The sequence below is a fragment of the Schistocerca nitens genome, chromosome 1, assembly GCF_023898315.1.
Source record: "Schistocerca nitens isolate TAMUIC-IGC-003100 chromosome 1, iqSchNite1.1, whole genome shotgun sequence".
NCBI lineage: Eukaryota > Metazoa > Arthropoda > Insecta > Orthoptera > Acrididae > Schistocerca > Schistocerca nitens.
In genome coordinates, this window is record NC_064614.1 from 536,806,040 (window position 1) to 536,829,978 (window position 23,939).

At 44.1% G+C, this 23,939-nt stretch overlaps 1 long non-coding RNA gene and 2 other non-coding genes across 3 annotated transcripts in view; 1 reads left to right on the forward strand and 2 right to left on the reverse strand.

Annotated features, from left to right (window-relative positions):
* LOC126236306 (uncharacterized) overlaps positions 1-23,939 on the forward strand; it is a 423,963-nt gene that overhangs the window by 130,831 nt on the left and 269,193 nt on the right. The window lies entirely within an intron of this gene.
* Trnal-caa (transfer RNA leucine (anticodon CAA)) lies at positions 3,256-3,330 on the reverse strand. Its single transcript has one exon. It is a non-coding gene; the product is annotated as a tRNA-Leu (tRNA).
* Trnas-cga (transfer RNA serine (anticodon CGA)) lies at positions 3,557-3,631 on the reverse strand. Its single transcript has one exon. It is a non-coding gene; the product is annotated as a tRNA-Ser (tRNA).

Sequence of the window (23,939 nt, forward strand, 5' to 3'; positions counted from 1 at the left end):
AACCACTCGACAAAGACTGATGCGCACCTTAATGAAGCCATGAGAGTTATCGCTGGTAACGTCAGAACTACTCTCATTCAATGGCTGTCTGTCTTAGCTAAAAATGCTCCGCAAGATCTAAGCGGAAAGCAGATAACATAAACTTGCTCAAACGGGTTACATATCATAAGAACCCTCCTTTGTATGAGGCTTACAACAACCACCAACACCTCGTCTGACATCATACTAATCACGCTGAGTTGATTTAGAAAGTATCAGATCTTTTTACGTGACCTTCAAATAGGGGCAACGCAGGAACGAACATCCTCCCGACAATGCTTACCTGATTCAAGATCCAGTGAAGAAGGTCGAGGGGACACGGAAGTACCACACCAAATGTAGTCGTGGCTGGACCGCATTAGGACAGGGCAAGGAAAAGGTGGTTACACAATGAAGAAGTGGAGTATCCACCCACCTGCAGAATGCGACAGCGGAGCGGAGGAGCAAACAATGGGTCACATTGCCAAGGCTTGCCCGCTTCGAGCATTTGACGGTGAGCTGAGAACTTAACATCAAGTAACTCAAAGAACTCGACTCGTTGTTAGATTTGGACGTTTCCATTTGATTGTAGATAGTTTTGCTATTTGGGGAGCAAAATAACGGATGATGGTCGAAGTAGAGAGGATATAAAATGTAGACTGGCAATGGCAAGGAAAGCGTTCCTGAAGAAGAGAAATTTGTTAACATCAAGTATAGATTTAAGTGTCAGGAAGTCGTTTCTGAAAGTATTTGTATGGAGTGTAGCCATGGATGGAAGTGAAACGTGGACGGTAAATAGTTTGGACAAGAAGAGAATAGAAGCTTCGAAATGTGGTGTTACAGAAGAATGCTGAAGATTAGATGGGTAGATCACATAACTAATGAGGAGGTATTGAATAGAATTGGGGAGGAGAGGAGTTTGTGGCACAACTTGACTAGAAGAAGGGATCGGTTGGTAGGGCATATTCTGAGGCATCAAGGGATCACCAATTTAGTATTGGAGGGCAGCGTGGAGAGTAAAAATCGTAGAGGGAGACCAAGAGATGAATACACTAAGCCGATTCAGAAGGATGTAGGTTGCAGTAAGTAATGGGAGATGAAGAAGCTTGCACAGGATAGAGAAGCATGGAGAGCTGCATCAAACCAGTCTCAGGACTGAAGACCACAACAACAACAACAGGAATCATTATGGACATGCCCTTGACATTCAAACAGCAGTGCATCAAGTTGTATAAGAAACTTGGTTCAAGAGTAAATCTATTTCACAAGCTTGCCGGAAGCAGCTGGGATGCAGGCGGCAATACTCTACGCTCCTCTGCAACCGCTCTTGTGTGATATGCTGAAGAACTTCTTGCTCCTGTGTGGGAAAAGGCTGCGCACACGACAAAGACTGGGGCGCAGTTTAATGAAGCCCCGAGAGCTATCACTGGTAACGTCAGAACTATTCTCATTCAGTGGCTGCCTGTCGTAGCTAAAAATGCTCCGTGAGATCTAAAGGGGAAAGCAGATAACATAAACTTGCTCAAAAAGATTACTTATCATAAGAACTCTCCTTTGTATGAGGCTTACAAGATCCACTAACAACTCGTCTGAAAACACTATCGTCTAATCACGCTGAGTTGATTTAGAAAGTATCATTTCTTTTCACGTGACCTTCAAAATGGTTCAAATGGCTCTGAGCATTGTGGGACTGAATATCTGAGGTCATCAGTCCCCAAGAACATAGAACTACTTAAACCTGACTAACCTAAGGACATCACACACATCCATGCCCGAGGCACGATTCGAACCTGCGACCGTAGCGGTAGCGCGGTTCCAGACTGTAGCGCCTAGAACCGCTCGGTCATAGCGGCCGGCCACGTGACCTTCAAATGGGGACAACGCAGGAACGAACAACCTACTGACAATGCATAACTGATTCAAGATCCAGCAAGCAAGGTCGAGGGGACTGGTAGTACCACGCCAATGTAGTCGAGGCTGGACCGCATTAGGACAGGGCAAGGAAAAGGTGGTTACACAATGAAGAAGTGGAGTATCCACCCACCTGCAGAATGCGACAGCGGAGCGGAGGAGCAAACAATGGGTCACATTGCCAAGGCTTGCCCGCTTCGAGCATTTGACGGTGAGCTGAGAACTTAACATCAAGTAACTCAAAGAACTCGACTCGTTGTTAGATTTGGACGTTTCCATTTGATTGTAGATAGTTTTGCTATTTGGGGAGCAAAATAACTGATGATGGTCGAAGTAGAGAAGACATAAAATGTAGACTGGCAATGGCAAGGAAAGCGTTTCTGAGGAAGAGAAATTTGTTAACATCGAGTATAGATTTAAGTGTCAGGAAGTCGTTTCTGAAGGTATTTGTATGGAGTGTAGCTATGGATGGAAGTGAAACGTGGACGATAAATAGTTTAGACAAGAAGAGAATAAAAGCTTTCGAAATGTGGTGCTACAGAAAAAAATGGTTCAAATGGTTCTGAGCACTATGGGACTTAACATCCATGGTCATCAGTCCCCTGGAACTTAGAATTATTTAAACCTAACTAACGTAAGGACATCACACAACACCCAGTCATCACGAGGCAGATAAAATCCCCGACCCTGCCGGGCATCGAACCCGGGAACCCGGGAGCGGGAAGCGAGAACGCTACCGCACGACCACGAGCTGCGGACTGCTATAGAAGAATGCAGAAGATTAGATGGGTAGATCACATAACTAATGAGGACGTATTGAACAGAATTGGAGAGAAGAGGAATTTGTGGCACAACTTGACTAGAAGAAGGGATCGGTTCGTAGGGCATATTCTGAGGCATCAAGGGATCACCAATCTAGTATTGGAGGGCAGCGTGGAGGGTAAAAATCGTAGAGGGAGACCAAGAGATGAATACACTAAACAGATTCAGAAGGATGTAGGTTGCAGTAGGTACTGGGAGATGAAGAACCTTGCACAGGATAGAGTAGCATGGAGAGCTGCATCAAACCAGTCTCAGGACTGAAGACCACAACAACAACAGTTTTGTGTACTTGTAAAACCATACGATAAGTAATAAAAACCACGATTGCAGAGACTGCTGTCTCAGAGGCCGACTCCAGACCAACCGAGCGACAGGAAAACTGCAACGGGATCTAGCTCCACCATTTGTTATTATTCTTATCTCTTAGAGAGGTTTCCAGAATGAGATTTTCACTCTGCAGCAGAGTGTGCGCTGATATGAAACTTCCTGGCAGATTAAAACTGTTTGCCGGACCGAGACTCGAACTCGGGACCTTTGCCTTTTGCGGGCAAGTGCTCTACCAACTGAGCTACCCAAGCACGACTTACGCCCAGTCCTCACAGCTTCACTTCTGCCAGTACCTCGTCTCCTACCTTCTAAACTTTACAGAAGCTCTCCTGCGAACCTTGCACAACTAGCACTCCTGAAAGAAAGGATATTGCGGAGACATGGCTTAGCCACAGCCTGGAGGATGTTTCCAGAATGAGATTTTCACTCTGCAGCAGAGTGTGCGCTGATATGAAACTTCCTGGCGGATTAAAACTGTGTGCCGGGCCGAGACTCGAACTCGGGACCTTTGCCTTTCGCGGGCAAGTGCTCTACCAACTGAGCTACCCAAGCACGACTCACGCCCCGTCCTCACAGCTTCACCTCTGCCAGTACCTCGTCTCCTAACTTCCAAACTTTACAGAAGTTCGAACCTTGCAGAACTAGGCTGTGGCTAAGCCATGTCTCCGCAATATCCTTTCTTTCAGGAGTGCTAGTTCTGCAAGGTTCGCAGGAGAACTTCTGTTAAGTTTGGAAGGTAGGAGACGAGGTACTGGCAGAAGTGAAGCTGTGGGGACGGGGCGTGAGTCGTGCTGGGGTAGCTCAGTTGGTAGAGCACTTGCCCGCGAAAGACAAAGGTCCAGAGTTCGAGTCTCGGTCCGGCACACAGTTTTAATCTGCCAGGAAGTTTCTTAGAGAGGTTGCTTGAGAAAATGACGGCACAGGAGAGATGAGCGCTTGCAGAACACGCCAGGGTGTGCGGGTCAGGCTTATAGGCGCATTTTGAGCCACGGAGACGGGCCCGAGATCTTGCAGGGCGCTGTCGGGTTGTGCTAAGGGCGGTGGAAGCGGGCCGCCTTTGTGGCGGCTGCATTGTCTCGCAGCCGGTAATGAGGCGCCGCCACCGCCAAGTGGCGTTTGTGCCGCTGCGCGCGCCGCCAGCCGCCAGCCGCCCGCTGCGTGGCGTCGCCCTCGTTACCGGCCGCTCCAGGCCGCCCCCGCAGTCCGCACGCCCGCTTCCGCCTCCTAACGACCCGCGCCGCTTCCGCCACGCGCCGCGCCCGCCGCCATTGTCGCGGACAGCGAGTCGCTGAAAAATATCACAAAAGGCCGGCCCCCTTTCCTTTAAATCACGCCAGCAATGGCCGCCGCGAATTGAAAGCGACAGCGACAGCGCCGCCGATGTTTCCCGTTTCGGCTGCCCCCGCAGCACATGTCCGCCAATCTGTTTGCCAGCAGCCGGGGCCGCGCCGCGACAAATACCCCCTGCCAGAGAAAGCGCTGCAGCCAGCTACAAATTTCTAGCCTTCTGACCATACAGGAAACACATCCTCTTTTATGACATTTTCTTTTTTTTTCTTTTTTGTGGAGTCCACGTTAAATATCAGTACAACTACCATACTGTGGGCAGTGACGTATAAGATTTCCAACAGTTATTCTGTAATACTTCTACGAAAACGAGGTCAAAAGTTCTCAGTCCAGGTGCAGAGCAAAGTGGTGTGCGAATGCCGGACATTTGCCACGCCGGACATTTGCCACACTTGCCCCTTCGCCAGGTAGCGATCCCTCAGGTAAGGGACGCCCTTCCTCGTACTTCTTCTGTCCGCTTTCAAACCGCCGTCTCCACATCTTACTCGATACAACCAGTATGTAAGGGACCTTATTCGACATCTTGGCCAAATACAAAGCTTCTTTTCCGAAATTGAAATAGTTGTATCTTTTGGGAAACGAAAGCAATTCCGACGATTATGTCAGTATGTAATTAGTTCTGCCAAGTATAAATATAGATCCCTCTGTCTGTACGGTAGTTTCATTTCACGCTTACTGATTGAAACAGTCCATCGCCATGGGAGCAACAAGAAAGGAACGCTGTAAACAGAATGCGAATGTACGCTAACCATTTCTTTTTGATCGCTGCATTTGTGCCTACTTTAATTGCTACAACTGCATACCCAAAAGACAATAAGGAAAGAAGAAATGGGTATGTGAATGTTTGAAAGGAAGGACGACATACTTCATATTAATTTACTCTAAAATCTGATATCCCTTGCGGCGAAACATTCGTTGATAAAATGTAGCGGGACAATGTTCAAAACATGACTGAAAGTACATTCATAAACAGAGATAAGAACATCTATGATTGACATGTCATCTAAAGTCGACGTACAATTTAAAAATGTTGGAAATAAGCAAATGGAGTAAAACAGAATGCTATGCTTGTACCGTACGTTGTTGTTCTACATTGTTTAGCTCTGATATTTACAGGGTCACAGAGTAAGCATCCTAGGTTTTGTAGGGAAAGCCGTAATTGTAATGATATCCAATACAACAGAAACAAGAAGCACAACTTAAGGAAAAATAATGTAATATGTGTCACAAGCGACATTGAAGCAATTAGTTCCTGTGACTTAGTATGGACAGAGGTTATATTTGACAACCGGAATAAATTAATAACTGGTTCCTTTCACTAACCCCCGGTCTCAGATGAAACAGTTGCTGAACATTTCAAAGAAAACTCGAGTCTCATCGCAAATAGTTACCCTACTCATAAAATTATAGTTGGCAGTGACTTCAATCTACCTTCCGTATGTCGACAAAAATATATTTTCAGACCCTACTGTAGATAGAAAACAACTTCCATAATTGTTCTAAATGCTTTTTATAAAATCATTTTGAGCGATTAGTTCACGAGGCCATTCAAATTGTAAATGGCTGCGAAAACACACTTGACCTTTTAGCCACAAATAATCCTCAGCATCATGACGGGTACAGGAATTAGTGAACACACAGTCGTAGCGAGGCTCAATTCTGTAACAAAGAAATTCACCAAAACTAAACGCGAAATATATATTTATAAAAGCAACTAAAACTTCGGTTGACGTCTTTCTAAGAGACAGTCTCCAATCCTTCCAAACTATGTCAGTGAAGACCATATGTGGCTTAAGTTCAAAGAAATAGTATCAACAGCACTCGAGAGATTCATACCAAATAAATTAATATCAGAAGGAACTGATCCCCCATGGTAGACAAAACGCGATAGAAAGCTGCTGCAGGAGCACCGAAAAAGGCACGTGTAATTTAGACGAGCGCAAAATCTCCAAGATTGGCGAAGTTTTACTGTGGCTCGAAATTTGGTGCGGATTTCAATGCGAGATGCATTTAATAGTTTCCACAACGAAACTCTCTCTAGAAATGTGGCGAAAAATCCATAGAGATTCTGGTCCTATGTTAAGGGGCTCCGGAACGCCCTATACTTGCAATATTAAAATAACGCTTATAAATTACATCTTTCCTCACAAAGTATTTGAGGTAGGAGGTTGAACTTTTTACAGATTATTTATTGGAATATGGGCTACAACTTAACACAGGGATTTTACAAAATTTTAGTTCAGTTATTAAAGATGATTTTTTTTTCAATTGTAATGAAAATTCACAACATTTTTTGCAATTTTTTATTTATATATTCAAAAATATACAGTTTTTTGGAGAAAGGCTGTGTTAAATTATGCAGAAGGTACTGTGTAACATTTACTGAAAGTTTGAAACAAATATGTTTGGAAGATCCTTAGAAAACATGTAATTAGTATGAGAAAATAAAAGTTTTGGGAATCGAGCGACAAAGATTGGATTAACTTTTTAGTGCATTCCAGGTCCATAGGATGGATTATCTTCATCCTCTGCAAACTCCTCCTCCAGCTTCCTCTTGTTCCTCCTCCTGTTTACTCTTGCTTGTATTTCTAGACTCTTTACAGCCCTGTCTGCAGCCCGAAGGCGTTCCTTGTCTAAAGCAAGCATCGCTCGTACCATGTTAGAACCTATCTTCATTCCCATATTTCTAAATACCTTTGGCTTTCCAACATTTCTCCTTTTCTTAAAAGCCTTCAGAGGATTTCTAATAACTTTACTTTTACTCATTATTATACTTCAACAAAACAGAGACTCAAGAAACAGAATTAATTACGAATATTTTCGAGATAACGACAGAGTAAATAAACATGAAACAATCGACAATCTCACCAGCGATATATATTGAACCATCACAGGTTAGCCACAACACATACTTTATCTCACATCACTAAAATGTACCTGATGAACACGGACGTTAATAATAACACCATTTGACAGCAGTTTAACAGCGCCACAGTGGGTCACGCCCATGTAGAACACATTTCAAAAAAAAATTTAAAAATAGTTGTAGTCTTCGGAATTGAATAAATTATATACCTATTAAAAGGTAATAGTCTGCAGATTCAGAAAACGCAAAAAAGTAAAAATTGAACTTTTCATGATTTTGAGCCTTTCCGGAGCCCCTTAAGAGAAGCAGCGGAAAGACTCAGTAAGTACCTTTACTGCGGGTCGGGTGGCGACTGAGGAGGGGGAGGAGGAGGAGGAGGAGGAGGGGGAGACAAGGGACCCAACCCTTCGGAGCAGGTAAAATCGTGGCAAATGTCCGGCGTGGCAATGTGCGCACACCGTGGTGTGGACTTGTTGCTGACGAAACACAAGAATGGTTTTTATTCCAGTCTTTGATCACAATATCAATTCTTTTGACGATGACCGGTTTCAGTCAGTAATGACCATCCTCGGATCTTTCCTGCAACATGTCCTAAAGTGATAAGGCAGTAATGGTACCGTCACTTTTGGACATGGTGTTGAAAAGATCTGAGGATGGCCATTACTGACTGAAACCGGTCATCCTCAAAGGAATTGATATTGTGATCAAAGACTGGAATAAAAAAACATTCGACAGTATTAGATCACGTTCAATATATGCGACTATGTCGCAGCTGGTGAAAACACAAGAATATTGTTATGGCACAGAATTGTAAATGGGTAGAAATTAGAAAATTTTATTTAGATCTGTCACATTGCCGTGGAAAAACTCATGCCAGAGACAGAGGCGGAAGCAAGAAGCGAGCCAGTATGTCGTAAGTGGGTCAGGTCGGCGACAAATTACAATACTATCTGGTGAGGATACCCATTCAGCAGAGAGGAGACTGCGATAGAAAACCAAAGGAAGCAAGACTAGCATATTCGTCAGTTTGTCACACATGTAGCAAGGAACTCCACATCTTCCACAAGAGCACGTAGTGAGGAACTGACACAGCAGTTAACAGCCTGTTAAGTGAATATAGCACAATAAGGAAGACACATGCAGTCATCAGAAAGCGAGCCACGCGTCATAGCCTCACGCTAGCTCCAAGTGCTTCACTTCTCTAGCTCTCGTCATGAGTTGATCATTGGGATTATTGACATTCACAGTAATGGCACTCGATCCCATGGTTACGATACTGTAGTGAATCCATGTCCTAAATGCTCCATCATAGAGCAAAGGTGCACTTCATGCTACTCGCCGCCTACCGTCTACTGATGGAGGAACTGACTGTCTTCTAGCAACACCACATCGCAGAGTGCTGCCAGCACTGGACTTTGGCAGGGAAGACAGGACCAGAGCCTCTTGGTACCCACGCTCCTATTCAACACTCAGGTGTCTTCAGGTGGCGAAACCTATAACGATGGTCCCTGTTCGCCAGCACTACACAATGGCTTCAGGGTCGCTGATATATTTTCCCGGGCGCGGACCCGCTGAGCTGACTCGAAGGATGTCAACTAGTATCCAAGATGCAGCTGAATGAGCAATAGCTCAGGCTGGTGCTAAAGAACGGCGACTTGCAAACATCGTAAAACAATTACTGAACTCTTGTAATGTTTCCGGAACGGTTTACTTTAACCCGTTACGCTAAGTCCATTTGATCCACAGATCATATTTTAAGAGGGAGCCATTGATCGGAAAGCGCTGTGGCAGTTTAAATTTTAGAACGATGGTGTCAGATCTTCTTCCGGTTGCGATTCGTATCCTAATCATCTATGGAGCGCATTAGTCATAACAGTAAAATAAACACACTGACTGCGCCTGCGGAACGCATAGCATTTTGAGCAGGAAAGTAAACTGATAAAGTTTCAAAACGGAACTAATGTTCGGAAATACTTAGTTTGGGTCCTGTGATGTGTCGAAGTCGAGGCATCCACTTTACATTTGACAGCTCCAAAACTTCGAATTTCCAGGCTGTGGTTTCCTCGTGAACATGTTCGGTTTGGCATCCCGCACAATACACTAACCGTTGTTCACGTTTTTATTTTTACACTCCCTGTTCATGCACGAGTGAATGATCCTTTTCTACTAATATTTGCATTTTAAAATTTCAGAAGGGCTTCTGTTGGCATTGTAGAAAACCACCTGACGTAATACAACGCAAACAATCTGGGAAAAACATTCTGTGAGCTCTAAAAACACTTCTCAAGAAGCAAAATTTATACGATTCCCGGAAACCCAGTATCTAACAAAAAAAAAAAAAAAACTAACGGGCAACTTACATATAATATAAACAGGTCTCTTAGATGTGAGCCTTGATGTTAGGAAATTACGCAATTACTGTGATAGTACCTCAAGCGAATGGAGTTGTAAAGTTTTACGTCTCGTTGACCACCAGGTCATTAGAGATGTAACAAACTTTGTAATCTAGGTCGTTAAGCAAGGTTACATCCCCTCACTACTGTTATTCACCTTGCAGGGTGTAGAAAGAATGAAGCAATTGAAAAAAAAATAAGAATGGTAGTAAAAATATTACGAGAACGTATTCGAAAGATAATATTTACATAATTCATAGGCGTTTATGCTGAAGTAAAAAAAGAAATTTACAACTGGCTGCTAGAGAATGTAATAACAATCTACTTAACGATAGTGAAATATAAGACGTAACTATTGAAGCGTAATAGAAACAAAAATATTTAGCTACTAAACACAAAACTGGCGATGACTCAGTACCAGGAAACGAGAATGAATTGTGGTTGTTACGAAGGAAAATCACATACGATGGCCGAAGTAACGGAGGCATCAGTTTTCCACAGGACAATGACGCTGACCAACAAAAGAACTATGGCGCTATAAAATATTCGCCTGCAGCTTAAGGGGTTTGTGGCACTATATGCCATGAGCATGGCATTGTGTGAATGCAAAACGTTGGTTTTCGTAAAACTGGAGAAAAAAATGGATACATTAGACCTACTGATTGATATTAACAAAAAATCAGAGGAATCTTCAAGTATGATATGAAAAGTTACGAGGAAAGAATGAGAGAGGAAAGACTGTAAGAAATCTTTTCTGGAAGAAAAGTACAGGCCAGCGGGGCATCCGCTAAGGCAGCAAGTGGTGCGTACGTACCTGTAGCTGCACGCTGGAAGCACCAGCACAGGGTGAAACCGTAGGGGTACGCAACGACTAGAGCATCAACAGTTATACAGAGTGTTGGACTAGTACTCATATGGGGACGAAAACATTAGCAAGCTACAGGTTAGCCAGTAATTCTGCGATCCAAAGAAAGAGAGAGACGCACGGTTCAAGGAGTGGGAAGTATATCCGGGGATGAGCACACTAAACGATATATCCCACGCTAACATCACTCACGACTGTTAAGAAAACGACCGCAAGAAGTAGTATCAATTATGGGCACTTTTACAAGTATCTCTCTTGTACTAGCCTGACTACTTCACTCTGTATATGCTGAGAAGAGGATGTAAACAAAAACTTTTTATCAGCCTGAATCGTTTCTTAATGAGTTGTTAATATCGAATTTTAAAGTATTTACTGCAGTGTTCTATGTATGTAAACTGTTAACAAATACAGCTAGATCATTTCTGTACACGTAAAGTCATTGCGCGACTGTGCACTAAGACTGCACCAAAAGTGGTGCTACCGGGAATGCTGCAGCTGTTGTTCTTCAGAAGAGAGTGTATCTATAATAAGAAGAGACAGCTCGTGGATAATCACCACAGGCAACTTTGTAATTCTGGCAGGCTTGGCTAAAACTGAATAGAAGAAATATTATTTAATAAATCACTACCCGGATACAAAATTTCACATTTAAATATACAGCTTAACATTAAAACTTTAAACACTAAACGGTAACATTTTTTCCAGAGACTAAAACACGTAGGCCCCTAAATCAGTATTTGCGCAAAGAACGTTATGACCAGCGACCTGATTAGCTAACACGCCTTCGAACTTGGATTTTAGTATGATTGAGGTTTAGCATCTTTAATGTTGAGGAAGCAAACCTTCAGACTGAAGAAAGATGGGAAAGAGATTTCACAGGAATCGTCCCTGCAGTCATCTTAACGATTTAGGGAACGCATTGAAAACCTACACATGGTTGTCGCGACGCGTTTCGAGCCCCGTTTCTCACGACTGCTGGTTCAGTGTTTCATTATCTCGATCGGTAATTGGAAGGACAGGGAAAAGTCACTTGCAGCGTATGGTGAAGGTGTAAGGAAAGGAGAACACCTTCTGGGTCAGCCAGTGTGACTTTTTCGTTAGAAAGGATATAACGCAAAGTAATAGTAAGGTAAAATGACGAGTTCTCTTGTTTCTCCTAATACAGTTTCCTGGGTGCTTCAGCGGTTTGCAAGTGCTCCCCCATGAGATCTTTATGACAGCGCTGTGGTGCTCTGCCGTTGACCCCTGTCTTTGTTTGTTCAAATGGTTCAAATGGCTCTGAGCACTATGGGACTTAACATCTATGGTCATCAGTCCCCTAGAACTTAAAACTACTTAAACCTAACTAACCTAAGGACATCACACAACATCCAGTCATCACGAGGCAGAGAAAATCCCTGACCCCGCCGGGAATCGAACCCGGGAACCCGGGCGCGGGAAGCGAGAACGCTACCGCACGACCACGAGCTGCAGACCTTTGCGTGTTCTGGGAAACTCCACGACGACCTCTTTCCTGCCTTGTCCTACTTGAGACCATCAACATGAGACCACTTATATAGTTATGTCTTTTGGACAGTAGCTAGAGTTGTACCGAAGAGCTCTGTTCTCTAAAGGACAATGTCGGTAATGTCTGTCCGGTTCGAGATTTCTAGCTAAAGGCTGTGTGTCGTTGCGATACGGGAAGCCCTCGACTAGCCAGTTTCTATCTGTTTTGGCTGATGCAAGAGGGTTGTTATGCGAAATATTTAGACTGCTTGACGTATTTATCGGCATGGGGGAAGTATAAGACTTCTCCTCAAAGGTACAGATATAAGTTCAGTACTAGCTGCAGATTGATTCATTAATATGGCGCTTATACATTGTCCAGTCACATTAAGGTGATCTCCTTCTGAATGCCTGAATAACCGCCTTTTGTACCGCGGACAGATGCAAGACCTGCAGAAAGAGACGTGGTGGGGTTCTGGACGGACGGGGATGTGGATTCATGCCGACTGCACTGCCGTAGCCATCTGCAATAGATTTCTCTGTTCAGGATCCATGGCGCGAAATGTTCGAGTGTGTTGGTCCCACAGACTCTCGATTGGGATCGAGTCTGGGGAGTTTGGTGGCCAGGGGAGAATGGTAAATTCTTTCTCGTGCTCTTCAAAGCACGCTAGTACATTGCGAACCGTGTGACACGTTGTACTGCCCTGGTGGTAGATACCATTGTGCAAGCGAAAAACACACTGTATGTAGGGGTGAACATACGAGACCCAAGGATAGATGCATACTTTGTGTTGATCCATAGTGACTTCCGGAATGACGAGATCCCACACGGAATGCCACGAAAACATTCACCAGATCATAATGCTCCCTCCTCCAGTCTGGACTCTCCCGGCGTTTGTTTCAGGGTGTTTGCTTCCTATCCGATGGAGCTGAAACGTGATTCATCTGAAAAGGCCACATGTCACCACTCAGTGGACGTCCAGATGCGGTACTGGCGTGCAAATTCCAGCCATCGTCGCAGATGAATGGCTGTCAGCATGGCTGCATGAACGAGGCGCCTGCGGCAGAGACGCATATGCAGCAAATTCAGCTGAACGGTCCGTTGAGGAGACACTGTTGGTAGCCTCTTAGTTCATCTGTGCGGTCAGTTGCTCAACAGTGCATGTCTATTCTCCCTTACATATCGCCGCAGCTGTCATATATGGTCCTTGGTGCACCACAGCTGCCTCGGCGGTGGTTTTGGATCGCACCATTGTCGCGTGCAAGATATACTTTAACCACGGCGGCACGGGAACAGTTTACGAACTTAGCTTTTTTCGAGATGCTTCCGCCCCTGCACCGAAAGCCAATGATCAATTCCATTTGGAAGTCGGATAAATCGCTCCTTTTTCCGCAATACGAAAACGACTGCACTGTTTTCCGCGTCCCACCGACAGGCGTTATATACCCCTGCTGCCTGCCGTCTGTGAGTGGTTGTTGCATGTTAACATCGAACATAGGCAGTGGTCACAATCTGACTGGGCCATGTACTGCAGTGACGGTAGAGTAAACCAGTAAATTTAGCTCAAAACCAAATATGGAAACAGTACAAAAGTGCGGTACTTAGTAGTTTGTGCAAAGTTTTTAAAAGTGCCGTCTGTATAAGAAAGGAAAACTAAGAGTTGGTGGGTGTTCAGTGCTTTTATGTCTCTGTATGAACTCGCCGTCAAGAATCAACAAATTTTAAAAGTTGTCAAAACACCACTGGAAATGAACTAGGTACCTGTGACATGCGTTCATCCATTACATCTAAGAATATTTATCTACACTACTGGCCATTAAAATTGCTACACCAAGAAGAAATGCAGATGATAAACGGGTACCCAGAACAACCAATTCTGTCCGTAATAACGGCCTTGACACGCCTGGGCACTGAGTCAAACACAGCTTGGATGGTGTGTACAGGTACAGCTGCCCATGCAGCTTCAACGCGATACCACAGTTCATCAAGAGTAGTAACTGGCGTATTGTGACGAGCCAGCTGCTCGGCCACCATTGACCAGACGTCTTCAATTGGTGAGAGATATCGAGAATGTGCTGGCCAGGGCAGCAGTCGAACATTTTCTGTATCCATGTAGGCCCGTACAGGACCTGCAACATGCGGTCGTGCATTATCCTGCTGAAATGTAGGGTTTCATAGGGATCGAATGAAGGGTAGAGCCACGGGTCGTAACACATATGAAATGTAGCGTCCACTGTTCAAAGTGCAGTCAGTGCGAACAAGTGGTCACCGAGACCAGTGGCACCCCATACCATCACGACGGGTGATACGCCAGTATGGCGATGACGAATACACGCTTCCAATGTGCGTTCACCGCGATGTCGCCAAACACGGATGCGACCATCATGATGCTGTAAACATAACCTGGATTCATCCGAAAAAATGAAGTTTTGCCATTCGTGCACCCAGGTTCGTCGTTGAGTACACCATCGCAGGCGCTCCTGTCTGTGATGCAGCGTCAAGGGTAACCGCAGCCATGGTCTCCGAGCTGATAGGCCATGCTGCTGCAAACGTCGTCGAACTGTTCGTGCAGATGGTTGTTGTCTTGCAAACCTCCCCATTTGTTGACTCAGGGATCGAGACGTGGCTGCACGATCCGTTACAGCCATGCGGATAAGACGCGTATCTCCTCGACTGCTAGTGATACGAGGCCGTTGGGATCCAGCACGGCGTTCCGTATTACCCTCCTGAACCAACCGATTCCATATTCTGCTAACAGTCATTGGATCTCGACCAACACGAGCAGCAATGTCGCGATACGATAAACCGCAATCGCGATAGGCCACAATCCAACCTTTATCAAAGTCGGAAACGTGATGGTACGCATTTCTCCTCCTTACACTTGGCATCACAACAACTTTTCACCAGGGAACGCCGGTCAACTGCTGTTTTTGTATGAGAAATCGGTTGGAATCTTTCCTCATGTCAGCATTTTGTAGGTGTCGCCACCGGCGTCAACCTTGTGTGAATGCTCTGGAAAGCTAATCATTTGCATATCACAGCATCTTCTTCCTGTCGGTTAAATTTCGCGTCTGTAGCACGCCATCTTGGTGGTGTAACAATTTTAATGGCCAGTAGTGTATGATGCGAACCTATTGTGAACTTCGACTTATACCTGAATGCAAATACCTATACTTGTGTATGATCGTAATCGGCACGAGTTATTTTTTTTTCTTGTGAATAAGAAACTGTCATCATGCTGCAATAGCTGTTCTTAGACACAATGATTTTTGTTCACGTTTATCGCTAATAGTTGAGTAACTGATGCAGTTTACCAAGCACTTAAAAGTTACGTTCTATCATCCAGATACAAGGTGGCAGCCCACTTTTTACCACCTTCCATGAATAACAGATAAGGGGACAGTCCATTTTAACACCTTCTGTGGGCATCTCCTCGACGATACGCTTAGAATGATATGTCACACAACATACTTTGTGCGTAACAGACTTAATTTGCATATTAAAATATCAAATGATAATGAGAGTGTACTTCGCTGATCGGAATACTATACTAAATAATCCCTTTTCCGATTTGCATGTACATAAAATTTAGTAGCATCGCAGATGGAATGGGGAGACGATGAGCCACGATTCCATATTTTTATTTAAATGTCACGTCGCACACTAATGTCGAAGAAAAGGGATGGGTCATAAATATCACGGGGACGCATCTGGGTCTCAACAGAGTCGCGTAACTAGTTTTGCCACAGGGGGTCAAAGGCGCCTTTATTGCATCAGGTGTCCAAATGGAGAGGCGACTGCATAGTTCACTCTAATTGGATGGTACGCGTTTTCGGAGGCGGAGATAGAGATACGTAGTTAAAACAGGACATGGCATTCATGTGGACAGTTCATGATATCTACATATGTATATGAAAGGTAGTAAAGGCCTGGGCCTCTCGTAGTATGCTCTCTCATTCATGGAACAGTCTGAAAATTTCGAGGAAAGGGAGACTGATTGCTCCCTTTACGTCATTTCTTTACGGAGGTTGAGTTAGCAGACAGGATGGCTGAAAGTAATGTTTTGAGAGTGGGAGAAATGATCCCTGCATGTGGCAGTTTCGTTGGAAAGCTCCAGTTTTGGAGGGAGGCAGTGTTCTTCACAGAGAGGTAGCTCGATACATGCAATATGCAAAGTGCTCTCTCTCTTCGAAAGGTTGTGTTGATACATGAAGCGCTTAAAGCTCCGTGGGGCGTGGAGAAATATTTATTCTCTAATCACTTTGATTACAATAGACTCTAAATAGATCTGCACTAAATAAGCTGAGAGTCTTATATACTCTCCAAGTGGAGAGATCTGGAAGAGTCGTGCTAGTTCATACGTTCTTGCGAGAACTGCTAGAGCATCACTGTCGACGTCGCCCCACCAACCAGGCGAGTGAGTATACACAGCCATTAAAGACATACTAGGGAGAAACGGTCTTTCGCTTCAGAGAAGAACTCGGTAAGAGTGTAAGACCGGCACTTCATTCAAAAATAAGCAGTTTTATAGGTTGACAGGCAGCGCGAAGCAGATGCAGTCGCCTAGCGTCCCGCACATCCAATGGCACACCGTGCACCAAAAGTAAATGACGCATTGCAGTCGCACAGGGAGTACCTCACATATTATGTTGTCACAAGCGTGCCTCTTCCTCCAGATCAGTGTTTAGTTTGGAGTAGTATATTAAACGCTTCTTTGTGTTGCGTTCAGCCAAGCAAGATCGTAATGTTGAACGTCAGTTAGGAATAGTTGCCCACTTACAACAAAGATGTCTGTACGGTGCAAAAATTGGCAATTGACGCTAAATAATGAAAAGTGTGCGTTCATCCACATAAGTGGATAAATCAGCCAAATCTAAAGGCCGTACATTCAACTTAATACCTAGGAATTACAATTAAGAGCAACTTAAACTTGAAGGAACACAGAAAATGTTATGGGGAAGGCAAACCAAAGACTGCGTTTTATTGGCAGGACACTTAGAAAATGCAACAGATCTACTATGGAGACTGCCCACACTACGCTTGTACGTCCTATTTTAGAATACTGCTGCACGGTGTGGGATCCTTACCAGATAGGATTGACGGAGTACACTGAAAAAGGTCAAAGAAGGGTAGCACGTTTTGTATTATCGCGAAATAGGGGATCTGGGCTTGGTGTACTCAAGTGATTATTGTGCACCTGTTTGGATGAACAGTCATCATACAAGGCCTGTTGACACCCAGCTGAATACGACAATGCGCATAATATCTGGCGCAATCAGATCTACTCCAGTTTATTGGCTTCCACTGTTAACCACTATAATGCCTCCTGGTCTACGCAGATGTACTGCCCTTATGAGAGAATTCCACAAGATCTCCAGGAATTCTAACCTACCAGTGCATAGCGACTTGCCACTTTTAAATCGTAAGAAACTGAAATCACGCCATGCAGTTCTGTGCGATGCTGCTGACATGGTCGCTAAGGATTTCAAACCCCTTGAAGAATGGAAAGGTCGGTGGGAAGCAGTGACAGATGTGCGCCTGCATAACATCTTCTCAGGTGCTAAACTTCCAAGTGGATTCGACCTACCATGCAAGACCTGGACTACACTCAACAGAATCCGTACCGGTCATGGCCGGTGCAAGGATGCTCTCTTTAAGTGGAAGAAGCTGCCTGATCCACCCTGTGACTGCGGGGCTCCGTACCAGACTGTTCACCACATTGTCAGTGAATGCAGGATTCGAACCAATCACGGTGCCGAAGAGGACTTTCTGCTGGCAACTCCAGATACAGTGCGCTCGATTGAAGGACTGGATATTCAGTTGTAAAGACAAACATAAGTTTCTTGTGTGTCAATATGTACATATGTATATGTAATTTAATTTTATGATATGTCTGTAGTAGCCATACGCTAAATAAAAAGGGGAGAGAGTGTCACGGACGTGATACAGGATTTGGGGTGCACGTAATTAAAACAAAGATGTTTCTCATTGCGGCGAGATCTTCTCACGAAATTTCGATCACCAACTTTCTCCTCCAAATACGAAAATGTTTTGTTGACGCCGACCTACATAGGGAGAAACGATAACCTTAATAAAATAAGGCAAATCAGAGCTTGCACCGAAAGATATAGGTGTTCGTTGTTTCCACGCGCTGTTCGAGATTGGACTAATAGAGAATTATTGTGAAGGTGGTTCGATGGACCCACTCCCAGGCACTTAAATGTGATTCGTGGAGTATCCGTGTATGTAGATGCACGTTAATTAACGTTGTTGAAGTACAGTATATTGTAGAATGTATTTCTGCAGAGTTTACTTCTGTTTTTATTTGTTTGCTTTAACTTATCGAGTAGCATGTGTAAGGTGTCAGGCAAATCCAACACCTTCCATGAAAACCCTGACATGATAAGCAAATCCAGTAGTATGTCACATAACACCGAATAAATCGTGACATTAAATTAACCAAAGTAATACGAGTAACGAGTGAGCAAATGGAATACCACAGACTAACACAAGAATGTCTAAATGCATGTCATACCTTCGCACCGTGAGACAGACGCAGTTCCGAGGGGAGAAACGAGAACAGAAGCCGAGAGCAGAACCGTGTTAAGCTGGAAGGCCCTACGATAAGGGACGGACACCCACGTCGCCAGCTAACCGCTAGGACCACCCCCCAGCCCATGTTAAAAGCTAGAGCACTCCAGAAGAACAGTATAGGTCTTACGATAACACAAAAAGGGCCACCCCAGCCGCAAGCTTTAGCGTGAGACTTTTTCGCGTCTCTGTTACGTCAGGACCACCCCCCAGCCCATGTTAAAAGATAGAGCCCTCCAGAAGAACAGTATAGATCTTACGATAACAATAAAAGGACCACACCAGCTGCAAGTTTTAGCGTGAGACTTTTTCGCTTGTCTGTTACGCTGCAAACTTTAAAAACATTGCCCCACCACAAAAAGTATAACGTTTCTCATTGGATAGACAGAATTTTTGTAGGCGGAGCTTAAGGTTAACATTGAGACCCTGATTGGTCAGATGAAAACACAGCCAGATAGTTTTTTTAAACCAACTTCGGTAAATTGTAGTAAGGAGAAGTTAGGAGAGAGTTGCTTCTGAGACGGCGAGGTGAGCGGAGCTGTGCTGTCTGCCGCCCCCTGACGAACACCGAAAAGGTAATGAACGCACGTGATGCTGCATAACATCGCATAAAGCCTCACTCAGAACTGCAGAAGTCTCATCTGTTACACCCCCTTTTTGCGTAATACTAGTGTCGATCGTCAATCAAAGCTCATGGTGTTCACATTTGCCACTTGAAGTAAAAATCTGAAACGCGATGATTTTTCTGTTATATACGAGTAGTTATTGAGAAGCCACATCAGCCACTGTAATTTATGACAAGTTAGATAAGTAATTAAAGACGATTGAGGGTCACTGTAGACCATTTTGATAGTTTTCTCTTTCGTGAAACAATTTAAACCTAGATTATAGATGTGATATGGCATAGGTCATCCTTCGATCCATTGTAGAACTTGGAAACCCATTCAGGGAATATTCGTTCACATTTTTGTTGAACACAGTTGGTTTTTACCATCCTGTATTAAAAAATTTCCTTGTATCAATAGTTCAATTTATAAACAATGTTTTTTGAGTAGAATAAAATTTCCAATGGTAAACTTTGTAGTGTCGGCAGACTTGCCAACACTACGTACACTAATTGAAAGAGGCGGCCAAGATGCACGCGCTAACTCACGAAGGATGGAGTGAGGTCTGAAACAGGATTCGTAATGAATGTTATAAAGAAAAGTACGTAGCTCCTTGAATACTTAACTTTTAATACATCCTTGTATACATCGTTCTTGATGAGACATCTGGAGATTGTGGCGATACAAGTGAGACTCTTTAGATACAAGCTATCTAAGGCTAATGGCGCCTTGCTAGGTCGTAGCCATGGACTTAGCTGAAGGCTATTCTAACTGTCTCTCGGCAAATGAGAGAAAGGCTTCGTCAGTGTAGTCGCTAGCAACGTCGTCGTACAACTGGGGGGAGTGCTAGTAAGTCTCTCGAGACCTGCCTTGTGGTGGCGCTCGGTCTGCGATCCTGACAGTGGCGACACGCGGGTCCGACAAGTACTAATGGACCGCGGCCGATTTAAGCTACCACCTAGCAAGTGTGGTGTCTGGCGGTGACACCACAAACTTAACTGCTTTTTCGACGTTATTTTACCAGCTAACAAAAAATAGGAAAGCCTTGAACCCCTTCCACTAAATTTAGTTAGTATTAAGATTCTTTTACAGCTAGTGCAGTGGAGCTGACGCTGAAATCTTTAAGTATTTGGTTATATCATCGCTAGTCTCACTGAACTCTTCTGAACTCTACGTGTCATGTGTGGTCTGACGTCTCCTTACCAGCAACAGGTCCCAGGTTCAAACTACTCAATTCCCTAAAAAAGAAAACACGCTCAGAGCGTCGTTGCGCGAAGGTGGTAGGGAGACACGATATAGAACAAACAGACACCATGCAGAATGTTAGACATGGCATCGCCATCTATAACTATCTGAAACTCGTATTAAGATTAGTGTGTCCGTTTTTAAATTTAATAATCAGCAAATCACTTCTATACTGAATGCTAATAAAAACAATATAAGAGTGCAGGGAACGGACTGTTTGTTCTAAAAATACGCTACCTACTCTAATTAAATGAAATTACTTGGTAGAGAAATTCCTACAGCAATCCACAAATAACGGTTCTTGCGGTATCTAAACAATTTCGCAGTTCATGCTACCTACCTGGCAGGGCCAGAATATAAACACTTCTACACACACTCAGAGCGATCCTTACATGCGAAGTGGTGGGTAGCACACTGTAAGAATTGCCAGTATGTTAGACAGAAACACTGTATCCAAGAAGAAAATGCTGTTGCAAGCAGGAGCAAGGTCTTAAATACGTAACTTCAAATTAATTGTCAGTGTCACGAAGGGTTGTTATATGAACTGATAGATTTACATTTAATCGCTTTAATAACATTTTGACTGCAGAAGCCAGTTATGCAAAAAGTTGTCGTTAAACTTATTCGTGTCTGCAGGTTGCTGGCGCGCTGGTAATAGCGTCTGCGTTGACCGTCGCCAGCACGTCTCCTTCCAAACAAGCTCCTACCGAGGGGCGCGCGCTCCTTTTGTGTAAAGTTAACAACGTCAGAGACGCCGAGGCATCCGAGCTTAATGCGACTAACAACACTTCACAGAGGCTAGACGCTTTCATCGGACCGCGGAGTAAGTTTGTAACATTGTACCAAGTTAATAAGTGAAGACAATGGGCCGCCCGTTGTCTTAAGTCGGGAAGTGAGAACAATGGGTTCTCGACTGCTAAGGACCGGGACTTCGCCCGCAGACGGCGCTCCGCCCTGGCTGCGCGGCGCCAGCATGAGTGATGAACTGCCATAATTAGGCGAGCCCTGTATTCCGGGCTCAAGCACTCCAAGTGGCTCGGCAACGATTACATTCTGACCTCCCTGCACAGCAAGGCACTGTCGCCTTGTCCTAGTACTAACCAGCAGACGTACATGTCCTGCAGGTAGTTTCTCAGCCTAATGACAGAGGGCCGCACGTTTGCATTGGTCAGTTTATACAAATATGACACAAATAAATACTGAATTAATCACAAAACTGTGAAAAACTTCCTCACTGGATGGTCGTTGCTCAGCACAGTCTTTGCCGTTACGCTCTTCCTCGTCGTCGAAAGGGTATTGGCCGCCGATGAGACATCGTTCGTCAATACTTTATAGCCAAGATCATCGATATCACATTTGAGGCAGTCTGGAATATATTCCCGGTTTGATTCTTCAAATCCTGCAGATTAAGAATCTGCCCAGGCAATTCGAAAACAAACTGACTGACTGGTAGCTCTTCACGCGCAGTGATGGACTCATCTGAGGGAAGGAAAATGGTTCAAATGGCTCTGAGCACTATGGGACTTAACTTCTGAGGTCATCAGTCCCCTAGAACTTAGAACTACTTAAACCTAACTAACCTAAGGACATCACACACATCCATGCCCGAGGCAGGATTCGAACATGCGACCGTAGCGGTCACGCGGTTCCAGACTGTAGCGCCTAGAACCGCTCGGCCAGCCCGGCCGGCTGAGGGATGGAATTTATTCACAGCTTTTGCTACTGTAGTGTCCTTGACCGTAACTTCTAACGTCATATTAGACAGCAAATTTCCAAGTCATATTCTTCGTACAGTTGTTGATTTTTCTCTTATTCTTCTAGCACCTTTCTTGAGCTGTTATTTTAATATCTATGAATTGCTAAGAACATTGCGTTTACGTTTAGTCTTCGTTACGAACGATACAGCAACAGCACGGTCTGTTACAAGAGAAGGTTCAGTCATCAACACAGAACAATAATGACGGTTGGCGGGGAGGAGAAAACCACCAACTCTCCAGGCCAACGCAAGCGGAACTTCTACACTGCCGGTAATTAAATAAAATGAAATAAAATAAATTTGGAACATCCTGATGGAAAAGATTGTCTTATTGGCAAGTGAGGCTACAGGTAGTTCATCGTTGTACGATTGTTGTTGTTGTTGTTGTGGTCTTCAGTCCTGACACTGGTTTGATGCAGCTCTCCATGCTACTCTATCCTGTGCAAGCTTCTTCATCTCCAGTACCTACTGCAACCTACATCCTTCTGAATATGCTTAGTGTATTCATCTCTTGGTCTCCCTCTACGATTTTTACCCTCCACGCTGCCCTCCAATACTAAATTGGTGACCCCTTGATGCCTCAGAACATGTCCTACCAACCGATCCCTTCTTCTGGTCACGTTGTGCCACAAACTTCTCTTCTCCCCAATCCTATTCAATACTTCCTCATTAGTTATGTGACCTACCCATCTAATCTTCAGCATTCTTCTGTAACACCACATTTCGAAAGCTTCTATTCTCTGCTTGTCCAAACTATTTATCGTCCATGAGTCACTTCAATACATGGCTACACACCATACAAATACTTTCAGAAATGACTTCCTGACACTTAAATCTATACTCGATGTTAACAAATTTCTCTTCTTCAGAAACGCTTTCCTTGCCATTGCCAGTCTACATTTTATATCCTCTCTACTTCGACCATCATCAGTTACTTTGCTCTCCAAACAGCAAAACTCCTTTCCTACTTTAAGTGTCTCATTTCCTAATCTAATTCCCTCAGCATCACCCGACTTAATTCGACTACATTCCATTATCCTCGTTTTGCATTTGTTGATGTTCATCTTATATCCTCCTTTCAAGACACTGTCCATTCCGTTCAACTGCTCTTCCAAGTCCTTTGCTGTCTCTGACAGAATTACAATGTCATCGGCGAACCTCAAAGTTTATATTTCTTCTCCCTGGATTTTGATACCTACTCCAAATTTTTCTTTTGTTTCCTTTACTGCTTGCTCAATATACAGACTGAATAACATCGGGGACAGGCTACAACCCTGTCTCACTCCCTTCCCAACCACTGCTTCCCTTTCATGCCCCTCGACTCTTATAACTGCCATCTGGTTTCTATACAAATTGTAAATAGCCTTTCGCTCCTTGTATTTTACCCCTGTCACCTTTAGAATTTGAAAGAGAGTATTCCAGTCAACATTGTCAAAAGCTTTCTCTAAGTCTACAAATGCCAGAAACGTAGGTTTGCCTTTCCTCAATCTTTCTTCTAAGGTCAGTCGTAAGGTCAGTATTGCCTCACGTCTTCCAGTATTTCTACGGAGTCCAAACTGATCTTCCCCGAGGTCGGCTTATACTAGTTTTTCCATTCGTCTGTAAAGAATTCGTGTTAGTATTTTGCAGCTGTGGCTTATTAAACTGATTTTTCGGTAATTTTCACATCTGTCAACACCTGCTTACTTTGGGATTGGAATTATTATA